The sequence below is a fragment of the Cupressus sempervirens genome, chromosome 4 (genome assembly GCF_028749045.1).
Source record: "Cupressus sempervirens isolate cs-2001-9-10 chromosome 4, ASM2874904v1, whole genome shotgun sequence".
In the NCBI taxonomy this organism is placed as follows: Eukaryota; Viridiplantae; Streptophyta; class Pinopsida; order Cupressales; family Cupressaceae; genus Cupressus; species Cupressus sempervirens.
Genome location: NC_143121.1, coordinates 433871409 through 433893548, shown reverse-complemented (window position 1 = coordinate 433893548; position 22140 = coordinate 433871409).

Genomic DNA, 22140 nt, shown 5'->3' with positions numbered 1-22140 from the left:
AGCATCGAATCTATAGTCATGATCTCCTAGATGAGAAGGGAGATAAATGCATAACACTCTTAGTCAAACCTTGTTGTAGATGCACTTTATTCTCCAAAAATTGTATGGGAGAGGGAATAATTTCCCTCCTAATTACAGACCATTAAAATATTCAAAAAGAATATGCCATAAAATCCCCACATAAAATATTGATGAATAAAATACCCAACCAAGAAACAAGACTTAAAATAACATTTAAAATGAGTAAACACAATGGATAATACATATTTATGTGCATCTTGGGCTTGAAAAATATGATATGCATAAGATAAATTATGGAGGAGTGGCCCCTTTGGGTTGGTGGTCAGCCCACCCCCATTGTACCATTCTCACACCCTATGCCATCAGCCCACACAAGGCCAAGTCAAGCACTAGGTTTCAACTCAATCCCACTTTGGAGAATGCTCCAACAATGGTCGTTACCAATGCCTTAGCCAAACCCTTCACCAATCACATAGTACAATATAGGAGTGATGCATGGCATTTAGAATTAGCATTGCATATGGGCATTGGGAGGATCGCTTGGGACACAGTGCTTGGTAAAAGAACTTGGGTGCTTGGGAATAGTGCTCTCACCATGTGCTCACGATGGGTTGGGAAAGGTAAGTGGAAATAAGGGAAAGGTAAAAAGGTGGGGTAGCAGGTTAGTTAGTTAGAAATTGTTAAAATGGTTAATGGGATTTATTCATTTGTTAACTAGTTAGTAGATAAAGTAAATACACTTTAGTTAGTAATTAAATTAATAAAGTAGTATAGTTTGGAGTAGTAATTATAAGTAAAATTAGTAGAATTGAAATTATGAAAGAAGTAAATTTAAATGGGATAATAGGAAGGGAGGTGCAGTTGATGGACATAAGTTAGTTAACTAAGTAATTGGTGTTAACTTATAGACTAGTTAGTATTTTTTTTAATTGTTGCTAATTAGATAGTAGAAATTGGTAGATTTGTAAAATGGATTCAATTGTTAAATTCTTACTAATGAGCAAGTAGTTTATTTATTTTTTAGTCAAGAAGATTAGTGTAGTTACAAGATAATAAGTTTTTAACTATTGTAATATAACTTGTCTTATGGTAACTAGCAAGCAATAGAGTAAATTAATTAGTTTTGTATGGAGTTACATGTATGTTGGAGATTGGTTTAACAGGTAGTGTAGGTTACATTATATATGGAATATTTATGGATAGTATCAATGTAATGTATACCATTAATTAATACTTAAATTAATTATACATAATAGTAGCAACTAAACTTTCTAATATTTATTGTCTAGTGATTATATGCAATGTTATCGATTAAAGAAAACACAAGATGTATAAATATAAAAGAGGATAATTATACATAAACATATATATCTATCCTTTTATTTGACTCAATTTATGAACATAAAATCAATAAATATTGGAATGTGATGATTTTTGTGTTCCTATCGATTTTACATTGTAGATGCCAAACAAGGCCCCTTTATATAGATATAGGGAGAGAAACCTTATAATATTTTATAACTAAAGTATCATATACCTTCCTATCATTCAATGACTGGTGAATTAATAAGTGTGGGTGTTAATGGATGCAAGCAAGGGTAATTAGTTATCGCAAATGACCTTCCAATATGTGTTTGCCATTGTCCAATTAGAACATAAGGCTAGTTAAATACATTGATGCAAGTCACGATATCATGTGCCTTAGTAAATGTGACCTCGCTCATGGCTACGATATGAATACCATTGTAGTAAGAATTAGTGTCAGAATAGGATTGCATTTTGAGCTATGTTATTGAACATATTAGTACTAATACTCTATTCATCATGTAGGACATTTTCTACATGGAGTATCAAGGAGAAATGCACTCATTCTAATCCAACCACTAGGAAGTTACCCTAGATTAAGATAATGACATTAGAAAACTTCATGAACATAGCAGTAGCTTAGGGATCTTGATTTTATGTGTCTTGAAAATACAACTAGTTGATAACCTAAATGTATCATGTTATGTCAGCGTGTAAGTAACCTAAGTTCTTTTTTTAAAATAAATTTAAAAAAATTGTAGTTGTGTTTTGCCCTATAAATTTGGGTATGATACATAGTAGGTACTTAAACTTTGGTTTTCTCCTTGTCTATTCAAATATTTCTCTTACTAGTGGCACTTACGTAACTACTTCATAAGGTGCAATAGGAGCTTGTGCAAAAGGTTGTTCCATTGTTACTCCCTCTGAAGGTCCTATTATTGCAATGGGTGTTGCAGCCAACACTTCAGTCTGTCCATTGGCCTTCATCTCAAGTAGAATTCCTTTCAGCTCATTAAATTCTTGCCTTGACATACCAAATTCCTTGAAGATAGAATCTATCTCCTTTTCTACGTTTTCCTTTCTCTCTTTGCTATGAATTTTAGATTCATCTATCCTTAATCTCTCATCCTAGGTTCCCCATCTAGGCCATTATGCATCCTTCTCATATTCAAGTATGATCTGCACATACCCCTCTATCAACTTTGTGCTCATCTCATATCCCATAGGCTTAATGAATTTCACTCTGGGAATGACTGCTTCCATGCAGGTGTTGTCAGTCTCCACCATGAAGCATAAATCATCCTTATATTTCTCCACCATAGAAGGAGGTATCCTATACCTCAATTTTATCTCTTATTAGAAACTCTTAATCATTATGTCTATGTCATTATCTCTAAAATTATCAGGCTTGGATCTATAGCATTCATTCACTAACTTCATTCCACACTCGCTGCTAACCCAATTAATCAGTCTAGGAAACTTCCTTGTTATATAAAAGAATAAGTGAGTCAATATAGACTTAAGTCTAAATACATCATTCTTTTTCTTTTTCAACCTTGCAATGTTATCCAACAATTGCATTCTAATAATCTCACATAAGTTAACCTTTCTTCCTTCAATTACCATTACATATGTCATGTGAAGAAATCTCACTAGTATTGAGTTAACCCTTGATCCATGGTTCAACTTGTAACCTAATATCTTAGTTAACAACTTAACTCCTTTATTCTAAATAGGTTCAACTTTCATATTTCTTCTGTCAAACTTTGTTTTTGGGTTCATCTCAACCATTTTCCTTATATTCTTCTCATTAATAGGATTAAAACCTTCATTTTGTAATATTGTGACCTTGTGAATCAGGTCATTGTCAATGACAATCGGTGCATCACCTAACTAGAACATATCATCATGTACCCTACTCAATATGATTCAGGTTCATTCATGATTGTCAAATTCTATATAAAACATATACTTCACTAAATTCAATTCCTCCAGGTGTGCATACTCTAATTTTAGGGATAAATTAGTATGCACATATCACCTAAGTCTTTGTGAATTTCATCATCATGAATGCTCTCAATCTTACAGTGTATATAACTTATGATATCTTCTATGTGCAACACATTTTTTGGAACTTGCAAAAATGTGCCTATCAGATCATCCAATAAAGAAATAAATAGGTGTTTCTTAAACTCATGCATCAGTCTATCACTAACATCATACACTTTCTAACTAGCCATGGATTTCTAATCTGTAAATACTAGAATAAATTGGATTCAATACTTCATAAAATACCTCAAATTCACAATTTAGGGCTCTACAAATTTTAGCTTCTCAATGTAATGATCCCATCTTTTGGCCTTCACATTCTCCAAAGTCTAAGTGGAGGATAAGAAAAAATTAGGGCCAAAATGAAGTTGATTTACTCAATTTCAGGCATACTTACTATTTTTAGTAAGTCGGCAGGACACAGTGCAGGTCAATTTTGATGATTGGATTCGATATCCTCGGTGAGAGCTTTCCGATGAGCTATCACTCGCATTATTCAGAGTCCGATTGCTAATACATTTTAATGCCTGAAGTTTTATTAAAGTAACGTTTAATTTAATTGTATAATATTAAAGTGTTACTTTAATATTTATTTTATGGTGATGTGTACCCAAGGGAGACATAAGGGGTATTTTAATATATGTTTTATATATTACACATCTTTTATCCCACATTGCCCATATGAGTTGAGCGGACCCTTGGAAATAGAATAAAAGGAAGCATCTGTGGCTTCATTAGGCAGGTTGAATATGAGAAGAAATTGGTATGTGAGTTGCAGCTCAGTTCTTGGCATTTGAGGACGTCTATCCTCTCTTGTAACATTCTAGACGTCATTCCCTTGGGGTTTGGCCTTTGGAATTCTTTGTTTTTGGCTTCATTATCAGGCAGTTTAGTTGCATTTCCGGCTACAGGCAGATTTGGTATTTTGCTCATATCTTCTTCACTACTTGTCCGACGCTTATGCCGCTTTGAGGGAATGGTATTACGAAGGTAGTGGACTAATTGAAGGACAAAGTATTGTAGCAGCAAGTTCGTAAGCATGGGCTGGAGTATTATGACAATATTGCTAAAGTAATTAGTGAGTTGATAAATCTGCCATGTATTTGGTTTTATGAATTTTGAAAATAACATTTTATTAGCAGTAGTTCATTTCCACTTTGCATATTATTGTAGTTCATTTCTTGTTTATGTTGTATGATACCAATTCCATGCATGAGACACAACAAACAAATAAACGTTTGATTTCCGGAGTTATGAGGGGTTTTAAGAAGTTGAATGCAAACTGTTTGACATAATTCCTTTCAGCAATTTGGTTTAGTTTTTTTGGGACAACCAGGGGTGTCCATTATAGTGGTATCAGAGCTATAAGTCCTGCCATCCTGTGGAGATCATATTGATAGCTAGATAAAGATGTATATTAGTCCAGATCAAGATGTGATGTTCAGACAGTTATTGGGTACATTAGAGAAGGGGCAACATATGCAACAGGAGCAGAATAGGCGAATGGATATGATGTTGCAGCTTATGGCTAGACAAATGGGCATCAACATTGATGATTTGTATGCTGCTCCAGAGCAGAAGGTAGTTGATTCCTCAGGTGGGATCGAGACACGTATAGAGCCAGCCAGTTATGATTTTGGTGATGTGGGTATTTCGACAGAGTCTATAGAGACATGCGTGCAAAGTCAGGAGACCACATATGAAGCCTTGTCAGGGGATGATGATGTAGCAATAGTGGAATTAGGAGAATGCAAGGGAACTGTCATATCAACAACCACTTCTATGTCAGTTGAACCATCCAATGAGGAGTTTGGTAATAAGCATTTGGTTGTAGATGTGTGCTCTGATGATAGTACACTTGTTATTGCTAATGAGGTGAGCAATATAGTGACAGAGTCATATTATACTATCGATCAACAAAGTGTTAATGTTCACTCTTGGGATAATATTATGTTCAACATGGATGCAACATTGTCTTATGACAATCTGATGTTTGAGGCTGATGTTGATCATTCACCTGAGTGGAGTTGGGCTCAGTTTTCACTATCTACAAAGATTCAGTTTTGTGTTGCAGCAGTTGGGAGGAAGAGGTTTCATAGATCTTCTATGGAGCCACCTTCTAGTGACATCCAGACTTATACTTCATCAGCACAAGTTTTGGGAGCTAACTTGCAGGACATGTGGTTGGTCCTAATGATGTTCATTTGTAATTTGTTTAATGTCTATATGGATATCACACATTACTTCAATTGGGATCCAGGTGGAGGTTGGAGTTCATTATGTTACTTAATTGCTTGAGGACAAGCAATTTCAAGGAGGGCGGATTTGTAATGATCTCATCTTTTAGCAGTTGACCAAGTGTGTGTGCGTTAGCCTTGTTCTACATGGTCCCGAGGGCTAACGAAGGGTTTAATGGGATCCTGGAGTGTTTTGGCCTAGTCATTTCCAGTTTGGGCCAAAACGAAGTTGATTTACTCAGTTTTAGACATACTTACTATTTTTAGTAAGTCGACAGGACACAGTACAGGTCAATTTTGGTGATTGGAATTCGATACTCCTCGGTGAGAGCTTTCCAATGAGCTATCACTCGCATTATTCGGAGTCCGATTGCTAATACATTTTAATGCCTGAAGTTTTATTAAAGTAACGTCTAGTTAATTGTAAAATATTAAAGTGTTACTTTAATATTTATTTTATGGTAGTGTGTACCTAAGGGAGACATAAGGGGTATTTTAATATATGTTTTATATATTACACATCTTTTATCCCACATTGCCCATATGAGTTGAGCGGACCCTTGGAAATAGAATAAAAGGAAGCATTTGTGGCTTCATTAGGCAGGTTGAATATGAGAAGAAATTGGTGTGTGAGTTGCAGCTTTGTTTTGGCATTTGAGGATGTCTATCCTCTCTTGTAACATTCTAGATGTCATTCCCTTGGGGTTTGGCCTTTGGAATTCTTTCTTATTGGCTTCATTATCAGGCAGTTTAGTTGCATTTCCGGCTACAGGCAGATTTGATATTTTGCTCATATCTTCTTCACTACTTGTCCGACGCTTATGCCACTTGGAGGGAATGGTATTATGAAGGTAGTGGACTGATTGGAGGACAAAGTATTGTAGCAGCAAGTTTGTAAGCATGGGCTGGAGTATTATGACAATATTGTTGAAGTAATTAGTGAGTTGATAAATCTGCTATGTATTTGGTTTTATGAATTCTGAAAATAACATTTTATTAGCAGCAGTTCATTTCCACTTTGCATATTATTGTAGTTTATTTCTTGTTTATGTTGTATGATACCAATTCCATGCACAAAACACAACAAACAAATAAACGTTTGATTTTCAGAGTTATAAGAGGTTTTAAGAAGTTGAATGCAAACTGTTTGACATAATTCCTTTCAGCAATTTGGTTTAGTTGTTTTGGGACAACCAGGGGTGTCCATTACAGTGGTATCAGAGCTATAAGTCCTGCCATCCTGTGGAGATCATATTGATAGCTAGATAAAGATGTATATTAGTCTAGATCAAGATGTGATGTTCAGACAGTTATTGGGTACATTAGAGAAGGGGCAACATATGCAACAGGAGCAGAATAGGCGAATGGATATGATGTTGCAGCTTATGGCTAGAGAGATGGGCATCAACATTGATGATTTGTATGTTGCTCCAGAGCAAAAGGTAGTCAATTTCTCAGGTGGGATCGAGACACATATAGAGCCAGCCAGCTATGATGTTGGTGATGTGGGCATTTCGGCAGAGTCAGTAGAGACATGCGTGCGAAGTCAGGAGACCACATATGAAGCCTTGTCAGGGGATGATGACGTAGCAATAGTGGAATTAGGAGAATGCGAGGAGACTATCATATCAGCAGCCACTTCTATGTTAGTTGAAGCATCCAATGAGGAATTTAATGGTATAAATGCAGTGGTTGATGTATTTTCTAATAAAGCCACACATGTTAATGATTATGAGTTTTCATCAACTACAAATTCAGTTCAGTTTTCTCTTGCAGCAGTTAATGTTGTTCCTATGTCCATATATTTCGATGCGACAACACCTATTGTTGATACAGTTAGCATGAGTACATATGGTTCACCTACAACTACATCTTTTTCAATGCATGATGGTGATAATATGCATTCCAGTCCAATATATATTATGTGGATGGATAAAGGGAAGAAGACGTTTCATAGATCTTCTATGGAGTTGCCTTATGGTAACATTCTGACTTCATCAGCACAAGTTTTGAATGCTAGGCTACAAGGGTTGGTCCTGAGGATGCGGATTTGCAGTTGGTTTAACTTCCATATGGATATCACCTATTGGGATCCAGGTGGAGGTTGGAGTCCATTATGTTACTTAATTGCTTGAGGACAAGCAATTTCAAGGAGGGCGGATTTGTAATGATCCCATCTTTTGGCCTTCACATTCTCCAAAGTCTAAGTGGAGGATAAGAAAAAATTAGGGCCAAAATGAAGTTGATTTACTCAATTTCAGGCATACTTACTATTTTTAGTAAGTCGGCAGGACACAGTGCAGGTCAATTTTGATGATTGGATTCGATATCCTCGGTGAGAGCTTTCCGATGAGCTATCACTCGCATTATTCAGAGTCTGATTGCTAATACATTTTAATGCCTGAAGTTTTATTAAAGTAACGTTTAATTTAATTATAAAATATTAAAGTGTTACTTTAATATTTATTTTATGGTGATGTGTACCCAAGGGAGACATAAGGGGTATTTTAATATATGTTTTATATATTACACATCTTTTATCCCACATTTCCCATATGAGTTGAGCGGACCCTTGGAAATAGAATAAAAGGAAGCATCTGTGGCTTCATTAGGCAGGTTGAATATGAGAAGAAATTGGTATGTGAGTTGCAGCTCAGTTCTTGGCATTTGAGGATGTCTATCCTCTCTTGTAACATTCTAGATGTCATTCCCTTGGGGTTTGGCCTTTGGAATTCTTTGTTTTTGGCTTCATTATCAGGCAGTTTAGTTGCATTTCCGGCTACAGGCAGATTTGGTATTTTGCTCATATCTTCTTCACTACTTGTCCGACGCTTATGCCGCTTTGAGGGAATGGTATTACGAAGGTAGTGGACTGATTGAAGGACAAAGTATTGCAGCAGCAAGTTCATAAGCATGGGCTGGAGTATTATGACAATATTGCTGAAGTAATTAGTGAGTTGATAAATCTGCCATGTATTTGGTTTTATGAATTCTGAAAATAACATTTTATTAGCAGCAGTTCATTTCCACTTTGCATATTATTGTAGTTCCTTTCTTGTTTATGTTGTATGATACCAATTCCATGCATGAGACACAACAAACAAATAAACGTTTGATTTCCAGAGTTATGAGGGGTTTTAAGAAGTTGAATGCAAACTATTTGACATAATTCCTTTCAGCAATTTGGTTTAGTTTTTTTGGGACAACCAGGGGTGTCCATTACACTCAAACTTTACTTTACACTTCAACTTGTTCTCAAATTGTTGTTCAATTTACTTAAGACACTTTGAATGAACAAATGTACACTCAATCTTTCTTTAGATCCTTAAATCATTTCAAATCAGACTGTGCAAAAAATTCCTATCTACCACAAATTCAAAATACTATCCCTATTTACCAGTAAGCCAGATTTATGAATCCCTACTTACTTTGATCATATCAAGGCTTGTGTACTTGATCTTAGCTTCCTCTCTATGTCTTCTATCTCCTGTTAGCTATGCAACTTCCAGCTCTCTCTCTAACATTAGTTTTGACCAAATGATGCTTTGTCTCTACTAGAACTACTTAATTCAAGTAGGATGAGCCACAAACAATCTGTGACTTCATTTTTCCATCAGGTGCATCAAAGTATTGTTCTTCCAATATTGTATGTGAACTCTCTAGATTACAAGCTTTCACAAAGGCTTCCTTGAACTCATCAATATGTTCATTAACTACTTCTTTCTAACTGTTATCACTTTCATTCTCATTCCTTATGTTATCTTTTTTTTTGTTCCTTATGTGATTAGGATTCCTATTAAAGTTTCTTCTATCCATTTTGTAGAATCTTGTTGTGTGTCCAAATTGATTGCATAGCCTTCATATAGGTGCATTCCTCCTTTGATTGGTTCCATTTTGAATTTTAGGTGCTCTACAATTCCTTACAATATGTCTAGGATTGTTATATTTGTAAAAAAAAAAATTCTTCCTTTCACCATCAAGTTTTTCTCCATCATTAGATCTACTCTAAGATATACCTCTTCCATTACCTTAAGGGTTATTATTCCCAAACATTCTACTATTCTCATTATTGCCATCAAATTTAGGCTTCTTACAGTCTTCTCATTTATGTCCATAACCATGACAATTATAACAGTAGAAATTTGTAATGGGTTTAAAAGACTTACTTATGCAATCTCTCTTAATATTTCCAACTTCATTACAAATGAAAGATCTACCTCTAAACTTATATCTTACTTCCTTGGGTGGTTCATCTTGCTTAGATTCATCAACTTGCTCTAGTTTCTTAGGTTTATTAGATTTAATTGTCAAATCAATTTACTCAACTTCCTTTGATACTTCAGTAGATGTGCTTGATTCTACCTTACTTAGATCAGATTCCTTAGGGGATTCAATAACCAGATCTAGTTCTCTTCTGATTTCAACTTTCTTGGTTGATTTATCTCCAATCAGATATCCAAGTCTTGTCTTATCATAATAAGGTCTCTGATAATATATTTTTTGATCTATCTTTTCACTATTGGAATAAAGTTTCTCTAATTGTTGTTTAGCTTGTGTCAATTCTCCTTTCACAATAATGTTGTATTTTTCTAACTTAGCATGTTCAATCTTGATAGTATCTAATTCAAATGTAACTTGACTTAACAAGGATCTAACATATGTATTCTTAGTTTTCAATCCTGGTTCACTAATGCCACCATTTTTCTTAAGACTTAAGCTCAACTATTTTTAGTTCATGTTTCAAGATCTCATTTTCCTTCTGAAGATCTCCTACTACATCATTGTCACTAGTATGCACAATTGGTTCCTTTCTAGATTCTAAATCGTCAATCTTGTCTTTTAACTTGCCAATGTAAACTTTTGCATCTTCATACCTATCTTTTAGGTTATTTATTTCTTCATTAAGAAGGTTAATCTACTCAAGATCTTCTTCTAGGTTTTTCTTCAACTATTCCATATTCACTAGGATCTTACTTAAACTTTTAAATTTCTTCAAAGTAACTCTACTCTGATACCAATTGTTAGAAATAGATAATACTAAGAGGAGGGGTGAATTAGTATTCTACAAACTTTTGCCCACAACTGAATATTTTTACTTACTTTATAACATGCATATGAAAGTATACCACAAATTTTGAATAGTATATATAACCATACACATAGAGAACTCATAAAACCATTATTTGTTAACTAGGGAAAACCTGGCCAAGGTAAAACCTTGATGGGGATGATACCCACAAGATGATTCACTAAACAATAGGATCTTGTTAAGGATATTGACCCTATTAGGAGTCTATGAAATACATATAGTGTCTCAAGTCCATGTTAGGAGGCTAGGCCTTGTTAGAAGCCTCAACCCTATTAGGAGTTGGTAGAACAAATAAAATGTATGCAATAAGAGCCCATTGACCTAACATGCAATTTAGTTCTTCACAAGATAGGTATACATACAATACTTGTTTTACTAGTGTAACTCACACTTTCTCTAATCATACATTAGACCTTGCATCACATAAGGCTCACATAATAGTTCACATCACTTCTACAACATCTCACAACTTCTTCATAACTACACAATATAATATCTCTACTTATACCTTGCACATTTACAAAACTCTACTCAGTTGGCCTTCATGTGTTCATACATTTAACATAATGTAAAATAATGTCCATAAATTCATCTCATCATAAATTAGTAATTATTTCATAAGCAAAATAATTCCTAAGGTCATACAACTTTGTTTATTGATATGCTCTATTTTGCTCTATTATATACCCACACTAGTATTTTAATCATAACTTGTGTTGTATTATTCATATACACCTGTGCACTTAACCACATCATCATGATAGTGTCATGAAGCTTCCCTTAAATACGCATAAGCTAACTCTTAATGATTCATCTATACTCTTAAGATTTGTTCTTTGCACTACTGCAAACTATGTAACACTTAGATAATTTTCTATCTCTAAATGCATAAATGAAATGTTGAATACATGTTTCCATAAATGACAACCATAAATACATCTATCTAACCATATTTCCAATTGTAAATATGATCATTTAATTCAAGCAATGAAGGAAGAACTAGATTAGATTGTGAAGAATGAAACATGGGAATTAGTTCCTAGACCTAAAGAAAAGAATGTTATAGACCAAATGGGTATTCAAAAACAAGATGAATGAGCAAGGAAAAGTTGTAAGAAACAAGGATAGATTTGTGTGCAATGGATATTCACAACAAGAAGGAATAGACTATGAGGAGATGTATGCCCATGTAGCTAGAATGGAAGCAATAAGAATGTTATTGGCTTATGTATTGAATAAGAAGTTCAAAGTATATCAGATTGATGTTAAATCATCTTTCCTGAATGGAGAACTTGAAGAGAAGGTTTACATTAATAAGCATGATGGTTTCCCTCTAATAAAATTCAAAGATATTGTATGCATACTAAAGAAATCTCTATATGGATTGAAGAAAGCACCTAGAACTTGGTATGCAAGGTTTTACAGCTATTTGGCAAAACTTGAATTTGCTAAAGGTATGAGAGATAGTAACTTGTATTTGAAAGAAATTGAGAATGGTTTTTTGATAATAGTAATATTAAATAATATTTTGAGGTAATGACAAAGAAAGTGATAAGTTTTATGAAGAAATGAAGAATGAGTTTGAGATGAGCATGATAGGAGAAATGAAGTTTTTCCTAGGATTGTACATTGTGTGTAAAAGTGAGGGTATTTTTATTTCACAAACTAAATACTTGAAAGATTTGTTGAAAAGGTTTGGATTGGAAATTTTTAATCCTGTTGGTACACCTATGATAATTAGTCAAACATTATTCAACAAATATGAGACACCTATAGTTGAGAAGAAGAATTATAGATCCATGATTGGAGGTTTATAGTTTCTAACTCACACAAGACCAAATATAGTGAACACAATTGGGATTATAGTTATATTTCAAACTGATCCTAAGGAGGATAATAATGTAGTAGTAAAAAGGATATTCAGATATTTCAGAGGAACATCTAATTATGGAATATGGGATGACAGATCGAGTGATTTCACTCTATGTACATATATTGATGTGGATTTGGCAGGCCCTATGGATGATAGAAAGAGCACTAATGGTGGAGAATTTTTTCTTAGAGGAAGATTGGTTTCTTGGTTAAGAAAGAAACAAGATTGTATTTCATAAAGTACAATTGAGGTAGAGTATGTTGTAGTAACAAATAATTGTCATCAAGTCATGTGGATGAAACAGATGTTGAAGGATATTAGGATTGAGTCTACGGTTCCTATTATCATATATTGTGATAACATAGTGTCTAAGAACCTTGTGTTGCATTCTAAGACTAAGCATATATCAATTAAGTATCATGTCTTGAGAGAGAAGGCAATAGAAAAAGAGATTAGATTGGAATATGTGAGTACTAAAGATCAAATTGCGGATATCTTTACAAAGCCCTTACCTAAATATACATTTGAGTACTTGAGAAATATGCTTAGGGTTATGCCCATGCCTACTTCTAAGTAGATGATATAGAGATTACATCAGTCCAATGGTACAGAGCACTATTGTTATACTAGAATGAATGTTGATGTTGCTTCCTATATGGGGGAGTATCTGTGATGAGATGAGTCATTAAGGATGCTTGGTATTTGGTAGTGAATAGTGTATTTGGACACTCAAGCTGGTTATAAATTGAAGTAGTAAATTGACATAATGAGGCCTTTTTAATTGATCTTAATCAGGGAGAAGAGTGCATGAAAAACATAACATCTCCTAAGTATGTATGTAGAGAAAAGTGCATGAAAATCTCTACTTTATTAGGGAGATTTAGAAAGATTCATGTAAGAAAGAAGGAGGAATATCTCTAAGGGGGAGATATGTAGCATGAGGAATTCTGATGTATGGTGAGTTGTTTACTATGAACAACTATTGCCAATCCTAAAGAAGATGCATAACATAGAATTATTCCAAAGGTTTTTAGATTTGATTGATGAAGAGGATTTGAAATGATGAGAACAGTAGCAACAATAGAGTACTATTTTTGTATTCTTAGAACTTAGATATTTTTCATCTATGTTGCCATCAATGCCAAGGGGGGGGGGGGGGGGTTGTTAGCATAAATTCTAATGATACTACATTGGGGGAGTATACTAAGCATTGGAGAGTTTTGACATGTTGCATTCATGATTGTGTTTGGCATTGATGTCAACATAGTAGTAAGTTCATGAAGACTAACAAAGTAAAAGACAGAGATCTTAGTTGTACTGACAATGTTTTGATTGTCTGGTGATGTGTGTTCATGGATATGTTCTATATAGTATCCTAATATTAGGGTTCAATATGTAATACCTGAGTTGAAGATGTATGGAAGATATGCCTGATTTGCAAAGAGAAATACAAAGACAGAGTACCTAAGAAGCGATTTTTGATGTTTGTATTATATCATCTGATAGAGATATAATCTAGAGATTTGTGGTCAACCATTGACATAAGATAGCCTGATGATGATGTTAGTGAATGTCCAAGCCCTAGTGTCACACATTTGAGAAGTTGCATAGACTATAAGCCAATAATGCTATTGTAATTATGAATTAATTAATTACCTTATTATAATTAATTGGCTAAGCTTCAAGGCCTACTGAAGGAATTATTTTGAAGATACAATATAAAGGAAAGATGTTTTCCTTGTTTATAAAGTGTTTCATAAGTGATGATCATTGTATTGAGTGAAAAGTACATAAAGGATCAGAGTGTTTGGTGAATGTGAGGAAGCAATTCAAGGGATAATAGGATGTGAGATTTGTGATCTAGATACAAGATCAAAGGAATAGAAGTTTGATTGATAGGATAAAGAAAGAGGAAGGAGAAGTACTATTCATTTCTATTATTTTGCAAGTAATAAAACATAGATCATTTGGATAGTGGGTTCATTGGTCTTTCCTTGAACTTGTTTGGATAGTGGGTCCATCTATCTTCCACGACTCCTAACAGGATTGGCACAACTCCTAATAGGGTTGGAATCTCCTAATAGGGATTCAAATTCTCCTAATAAGGATTGATATGTATTGAATATTTGTATAGACTCCTAACAAGGTCCATCCTCTAACAAGGAATATTTATATTAGTAAATCATCTTGTGGGTACCATCCCCACTAGGGTTTTCCCTCTAATCAAGGTTTTCCCTAGTTAATATATCTAGTGTTACTATGTATGAGTATCTTGTTGTGGTTTTTGATTATATTGCTCATATGGTTAAAGTTTAATAAGGTTGATAATTATGATATTAGTTGGATAACTGATTCATCCCCCCCAGCCATCAATTATATTGGTGGACTTATATTCTAACAGCATCTCCCTCAAAGTTTAGCCATTTTTTAGTTGTATTATCTGAGTCAGTACTGGAGTGATTTCTTCTTGGAAATGTGAGAACTTGATTTCTAAATGAATTACTTTGTGCAGCCTGCAAAATCCTTGAAGAAACAAAACATTTGGGTCTGCTTCTTCACTTAAGCATTGTAAGTTCACAACCATGTTGTCTATGAACTAAGTCATGACCTCTTATTTTGGTATAGGGATCTTGGACTCTTTATTCAGATTTTCTAGTCTCTTGGTTGAAGTTATGTCAACTAGCATCACTTTGTAGGAACCTAAATTGGCTTGAAAAAATGCTACCTCATTTGGTGCATTATTTTCTATGATCGTTGTCTTTAGTTCTAGCTCAGTGTCAATCTTGATTAGATTCTTCAGTCCTTTCGAAGGTAGCCATAGTTGAGTAAATTTAGTTGAGAACCATCCTCTTAAGTATTTAGTCCATTCTCTACTAAGTATAAATTCATATGTTTTTGGAATCTCCACCACATGTATATCTATGATGTCTTAGATTCTAGGGTCTATGGTCAACTATATTCTAACATCTTTCAATACCCCAATGACTTTTACTTTCATCTTGTCAAGTTGAATCACTATTCAATTGTAGGTTAAGGAGTAACTCCCAACCTTTGAGCTATTGAAAGTGGCATGATGTTACAAGAAGCTCCTAAATCAATGAGACAATTGTGAAGCTTTCTTCCAAATATTTTGATGTTGAACAAGAAAGGAGGCACTTTGGCCTTATCTTTATACATGGTTGGCATAGCATCAGAAACATTGACTTGTTGTGATACTATTTTTTGAGGACCCACATTAGGTGTTTCCTTTATATGATCAAGAGCCTTAATTAGTGCTTCCCTTTGATTAGGATAATTTTTTAGCATGTCAAACAAGGATATATTAGCCTTAATTATTTTTAAATCTTCCACTACACTGTACTTTTTAGTTGACCAAGCAGGATTCTTTAGGATTGTAGGCACATTTCCTTGGTTTTTATTTTCTTTTCCAACATAGGGTGCTCTCATAGGTATTGGATTATTGTTAGCCCTTGGATCAGGAGGCATTGGTTGCAAAGCAAGACAAATCCCATTAGTCATGGATTCCCTTTGGTTCCACAAATTGTAAGTATTCCAATTGTCATTTTGAAAAGAAAGCATCTCTTCTAGTTGAGGATCTTATTCTTGATTGAATGGAAAAGTAAATTATTCACTGAATTATTCTTCCATGCCTAAATTCTATGGAGAATCACAAGATTCCAACAACATAGTCTTTAACTGTGTAGAGGGCTTATTATTATTGTGTTGTGGATTTTGGTTCACTTCTTGATTTCTATTGATATATGAGTTGTCATCATGGGGTACATTTTTATTACTATCATATCGATTGATGTCTATGAACTGAGCATTATTATTGTTATCTTCAAGGGTGATTCCCTTGTTTGGATGGGTGTTCCATTGTCAATTTTGTCTTTGGAAACCGTTGTTGCAATCTAGAGGATTGGAATTGTTCCTTGCAATTATATTTCCTATATTTTTATTTCCACTAAAATTCTTATTATAATTTTGACCATAGTTGTTTTTGTAAGGGCCTTTATTAATTCTCTAAAAGTTATTATTTTACCCTTGTGACAACCTCAAATGGGTTAATTCATTAGTAATTTGAGACATAGTCTTCTTCATTCGACCAATATAAGATGCAATTTTATTTTCTACTTCAACCCATGTGGTTTCCTTCTACTCAAAGAAAGAAGCATTTGGAGGTTCATATCCTGGATAAGCTATGGCTGGAACTGGTATAGCTAGTGGCTATTGTAGTGGAATTAGATTCATTTGAATGAATTAACTAGGCATCACTTGTGCTCTAGCAAGATATGTGGGTATTATTGTAGTAGCTTGAGCTGGGACCATCAATCCTTCTCCATTAGGATTGGCTTGTTTAGTAAAGGTAATTGCTTCAGAGAAAACTTTTTCCAATGTGTCAATGTCTACAGTAGGTAGTCTTCTCAAGAAAATAGTTGTAAGATGGTCCATAGAATTTAAATAAATCTAGATTGTAGCTTCAACTAGTATGTTGTAGGGTGTCTCCAACTTATACTAAGCCATGTGAAATCAATGGTTGAAAAATGAAATGGTTTCTATCAGATCCCTCTTGATTGATATAAACTGATGATGTATCACAGTCAAGTTGATGAATGCTTTAAATTTCTAACAACTTTTCAAAGATGGCCCAATTCTAGATACATCTTGGTGGAAAATTCATGTACCGATTAAAGGAAACTTCTCCCAATGAGACTTCATAGATGAACCTTCAGAAAAATTTCTTTGGATTCTTGGGAAGGTCATTAAGTACACCTTGTAGGTTAAGTAGTGAATCTACTATGTTAGAAAAAAAGGCTATCAGTGAAGGATTTGGTGGAATGATAGGTGGAGATTGATTTAGAAGTGGAATTGAAGAAGATGATGGAATTTGAAATGAAAGTGGTAGAATTCTTAGTAATCCTTTATCACTATGAGGCTTACAAAAATGGCTTAGTTCTAGGAACTCATGTGCCTTGGTGAAGATCTTAAAGTTCATTGAAATGCAGATAGGGGAGTGGGATCTTCCAGTTTTCATAAATCCTAGAAAAGCACACCTACGCACCTATCCACCTTCTAACAGTGTCAGAAAAAAAAAATTGAACTTCTGAAAATAGTAAAATTTCAAAACACCAGGTTATTTTTCTTATCAGAATGGTTTGTAGGCCTTCCTTCTAGTGCCACTTCTATTGAGTTGTCATTTTGCACAATGCTGAATGACAAGAATCCTTTCAAAATCCTCTCTTCAAAAGCTAATCGAGGATCAACTCCAAGGTTCTAGACGATCTTGTGACCTATTGAAATTTTCTCAATTAAAGATAAAAGTGTATTTTTATGAGGAAGCCTTTTTTGGTTCTGAACAATTTTGGATAATCTATTTGATCTCTTGCATTTTGAAAAAGCAACCACAAAAGAGATATATTTTTGGTATTTTTGGTTTTATGATTAATGCAATTTATTGAATCAACTATATACATTCCTATATTAACCAAGTTTTAGAAAATCAAATAACAAAGATGAGGTAACAAGTGATTAAAGACAACATGTCTACAAATTAAATAGTCAAAAAGATCAAGTAGGAAACCAATGAAATTAGGAGTAGCACTTCCTCAACTCCATTGATGCAATCATCAATGGGAACTCAATAATAACCAAAATATATTTCACGTTTCATCAAATCACAAGGCCATGAAAAGTATGTTCATGCAAGACAAGACACTATGCAAGAACAATAGTTGATCTTTTCTCCATTTTGTTACATTAGTGGAATTTGTTAACATGAGGCAAACACTAGAACTAAAAGGTCACACAATCATAACAAAATAATAAAACCATTGGCTCCAATATTATTCATGAACATGTATTCACAAAAATAACACACTCCAGCAAGGATAACTACACTTAGAATGAGAGAACCAATAGCATATATTATTGCATCAAAATAATAGCCTAGAGTACATATTACATCCATGTATTTATAAGAAATCGTCTCCTCTCTTTTTTTAGGAGTGTGACTTCTTAAAATGCAAACACATGCTAAAAACTAATAAAACTAATCTAATTATATATAAACTGACTCTCTAAATGGTTCTAAGTAGGTCTCCACCACTATTTATATTCATTAATAGGTGCATGAGCCTTTACATGACATAGAAAGAATAAAATAATGAGAAGAATGCAATTGCAAGATGGTCTAGGAATCTTTGGAAGCTCGGCCTTCTCTAGGTGTTTTTGGGAGTTGAACTACCATCAAAATGTATTTTTGGTGCATGCAATGCTCTAAATTAGGAACTAATAGTTAACTGTTAGTGTACTGCTTCTTACTCAAAGCTATCAGTGCACCTCTACAAAAAGTGTACTAACGCACAGGTTCCAAAAATCCAAAATTCATTTTAGTGTCAAAATTGAATTTCCAACATCTAGGTTTTCTTCCCCTTTACACCAAAATTATTTTTGGATGTTTTCTTTTAAACTTCTATTATTTTTTCCACTTGGGTAGCCTCTAGAAAATCCAAAGCTCCATATTTATTCTTTATTGATTATCAGTAATTACTAACTTCAATATCAGTTGTCACAAAATCTTCAAGCTTTGTATCTAGCTCTAACAATACCTCTTCACTCTTGAATGCTTCTCTTATGTCTTTATCTGATGAAGCATCCTCAAATATTCCTTAGAATTATTGGACCACTGATTATGTCACAATAAGCTTGGTCTTAGCCTTATCTTCAAAATCTCAAGGCAAGCAACATTGTAGTACCTTTCTACTTCCAAACATTGCTCTTAAGTTTGATCCTTAAGTCTATAGATCTTTTTGTGTAATCTTTCCATTACTTTATTGTTGGCTAATATCTTTTCAATCTAGTCATTGAGCTTGTCTACCTCCTCAGCAGTATATACTTCCATCAACATTTGATACCTTTGACCTTTGATTGATTTAAGAGCCTGTAGGTCATTTTCCTATGTATGCACTTCATCCATTATCCCAAACTCTTGGTTCACTATTAAAATCAACTTGTCAGCTCCTAACTAGACATGGTGCAATAGGTTCAAATTACCTTGTATTATATTTACACCTTTCTCTTCAAAATTGTCATGCCATTGCTAACATGCTTCTAAAAATGGATCTAACTATGTTTCCATGTTCCTCTTCTCTCTAATGTTGTCATAATAGTGATCTCTGGATTTTCTAGGTTGATTGGGCCCACAACTTCATACAAATCGCCTCCAAATAGCTCATTTTGCTTCCTGAATGCTATCAACTTAGACTCATCTTGATCCATATGCCTAAACACCTCTTTCATACCAATAGTGATCATCACTTCAGTTGTGTCTACCGTGGGTCTTCCCAACATGACCTTCTTGATTTGGTAGTATTTAGGAGTCACTTTTTTGGTGTTATCATATAGAGAAGGAATGGCTATATGTGTAAGCAATTCTTGATATTGGTTCTTCGTTATGAAGGCTAGTATTTGTGCATCACCTATAGGTGTCTCAAGCTTCTTGATTAATTTTACTAATTCCTTCATTCTCTCCTCAGCTATTAGGTCCATCTAGCTCTTTTGGCAAAACATAACCTCCCTCTTTAGCTATGTCAATGTGGTGCCCATGGGAGACATGTACTTGGCTAAAGAGGTTGGTTATACTACAGGATCCTTTCCCTTATTAGTCTTCTCTAGAGTCTTCTCCTATTGAGAAAGATATTTTGTTTGAGTCTCTATATTTGGTTGGGCTAAGGTCTTATCCTATGTATCCTGAGGATTTTTTTGAGGCTCTTCAAGTATTTTTCCTTCCTTAGATACTTCATTGGTATAAAACTATTGAGGCTCCCCTTCCTCAATTTCTTGTTCTTCTTCTTGTGTAGGCTTGGAAAGTGGATACACTAAACCTTTATCCAAAACTTCCAAATCCTAAGATAGTGGTGGTGGAATGCCCAAAGGTCCTTGAGGTAGAGGTAGCAATTAATTCCACTCCTCTCCTATGGGTTCACTCATGGGAGTATCTCTTATTTTCACTTCCAGCATCTTAGTGCACACTAGCATGAAGTTAAAGTTAGAGAGGTCAAAGACATCAATTTCTTTCCCTTCCATATCATCTATCCATTGTTGTTGCTCATCTTCTGATGTCGATAGCTATATAGGCTCCCTTGGAGCAGATAGAGGTGTCACTATAGAGTTTCTTCTCCTCTATTCCTCTGTGGCCCTAGCCAAGCGGGTCCTTTGGCATAAGGGAAAAAAATAATTTTCTCCCCTTGTTCTTCATCTTCTACTTCCAGGATGGTCTCAAGCACTTGTGGTAACATAGTGTTTTTCTTCTTTAGTCTTCTTCTTTGTGTCCCTACCATAGTTTATTCAGTTCTTTCCTTCTCTTAATTTTCTACTGGTGGCATCTTCTACTCTTCTACTTGCTCTTCTCTCTTATTGGTGCCCTGGTCAGCCCTAAAGTACTCAATCTCCCTCTCATGCTAGTGTAACATTTCTATCCTTACTAGGGATTGAGCAAGGAAGGTTGGCACTATGACTAACACACATTTTCCTTTGATTGGCCTTGTAGTGGCTTGCAGGGGAATAGCTCGAGGAACTTGATCCATTCTGAAAGGTTTCTTGATCCATTACTTTTTCAATTGGACTATATGTCTAGCTTGATGATTTTATATTTGCATTCTCATCTCTTCCTATTTCTACATTCATTATTGGTCAATCATAGATCGTGTCCCTTTTGTATAAATGATCCATGATATCTTAGGTATCCTTTTCCACAACCTTTAGATGGATCTTAATCTTTAGCACATGTTCTAATCAATATTGAGTCATCCTACAATAGTCCCTTATATGGACATCATAGTCATCTATTGTGTTCATTGAGTGATCTTCTAATGCATCCTCATGTACGAACTCTTTTCCTACATGGTGTTGTACCCTACCAATGTTGTCAAAGTAGGGTCAAGGGGAGTTATACTCTTCCAAGGAATATTGATCCCACTCAGAGTTGAAGATGATAATATCTTTCTTTTGTTCCACCTCAAAAGCAGCAATTGTGATGGGCCAGACCCATGTCTTCTTATGTTCTCTTCTCACTCTATCGTATGCAGAAGTGAGTTGGTGTGTAATCTCCAATAGGATTAGCCTATTAGATGGGTATCTTGCGAGATTCTTTGGGCACAATAAAGTACCAACTACCCTACAATAAGTGAATGTTTTAAACTAAATGTAGTAAGCATTGATCTCTATGATCCTATCCACTGCTTCTACTAGTACTTGAATGCTACTAGTTTTGGAGCTATCATTTCCACTATTAAAGAGGATGATGAGGCCATCTTATCTGAATAAGAGGAAGACAAACATTAGTCAAAAAGATAAAAAAACTTGACCTAAAACCAACCCTAATTCTCCTTAAAATGGATCAAAATCATGGAAAACAAGTATAAAAAAATCCAATCCCCCAAAATGTCCTATTGTGCACCTAGTGCACTCTTACAGATGCGTAGGTGTGTTGTTTAAGCACTTGAATGGCTTCTATGAGTAGTTACACACCTACTCACTTATGCACCTAGGTGAGGTGTGCATGTGTG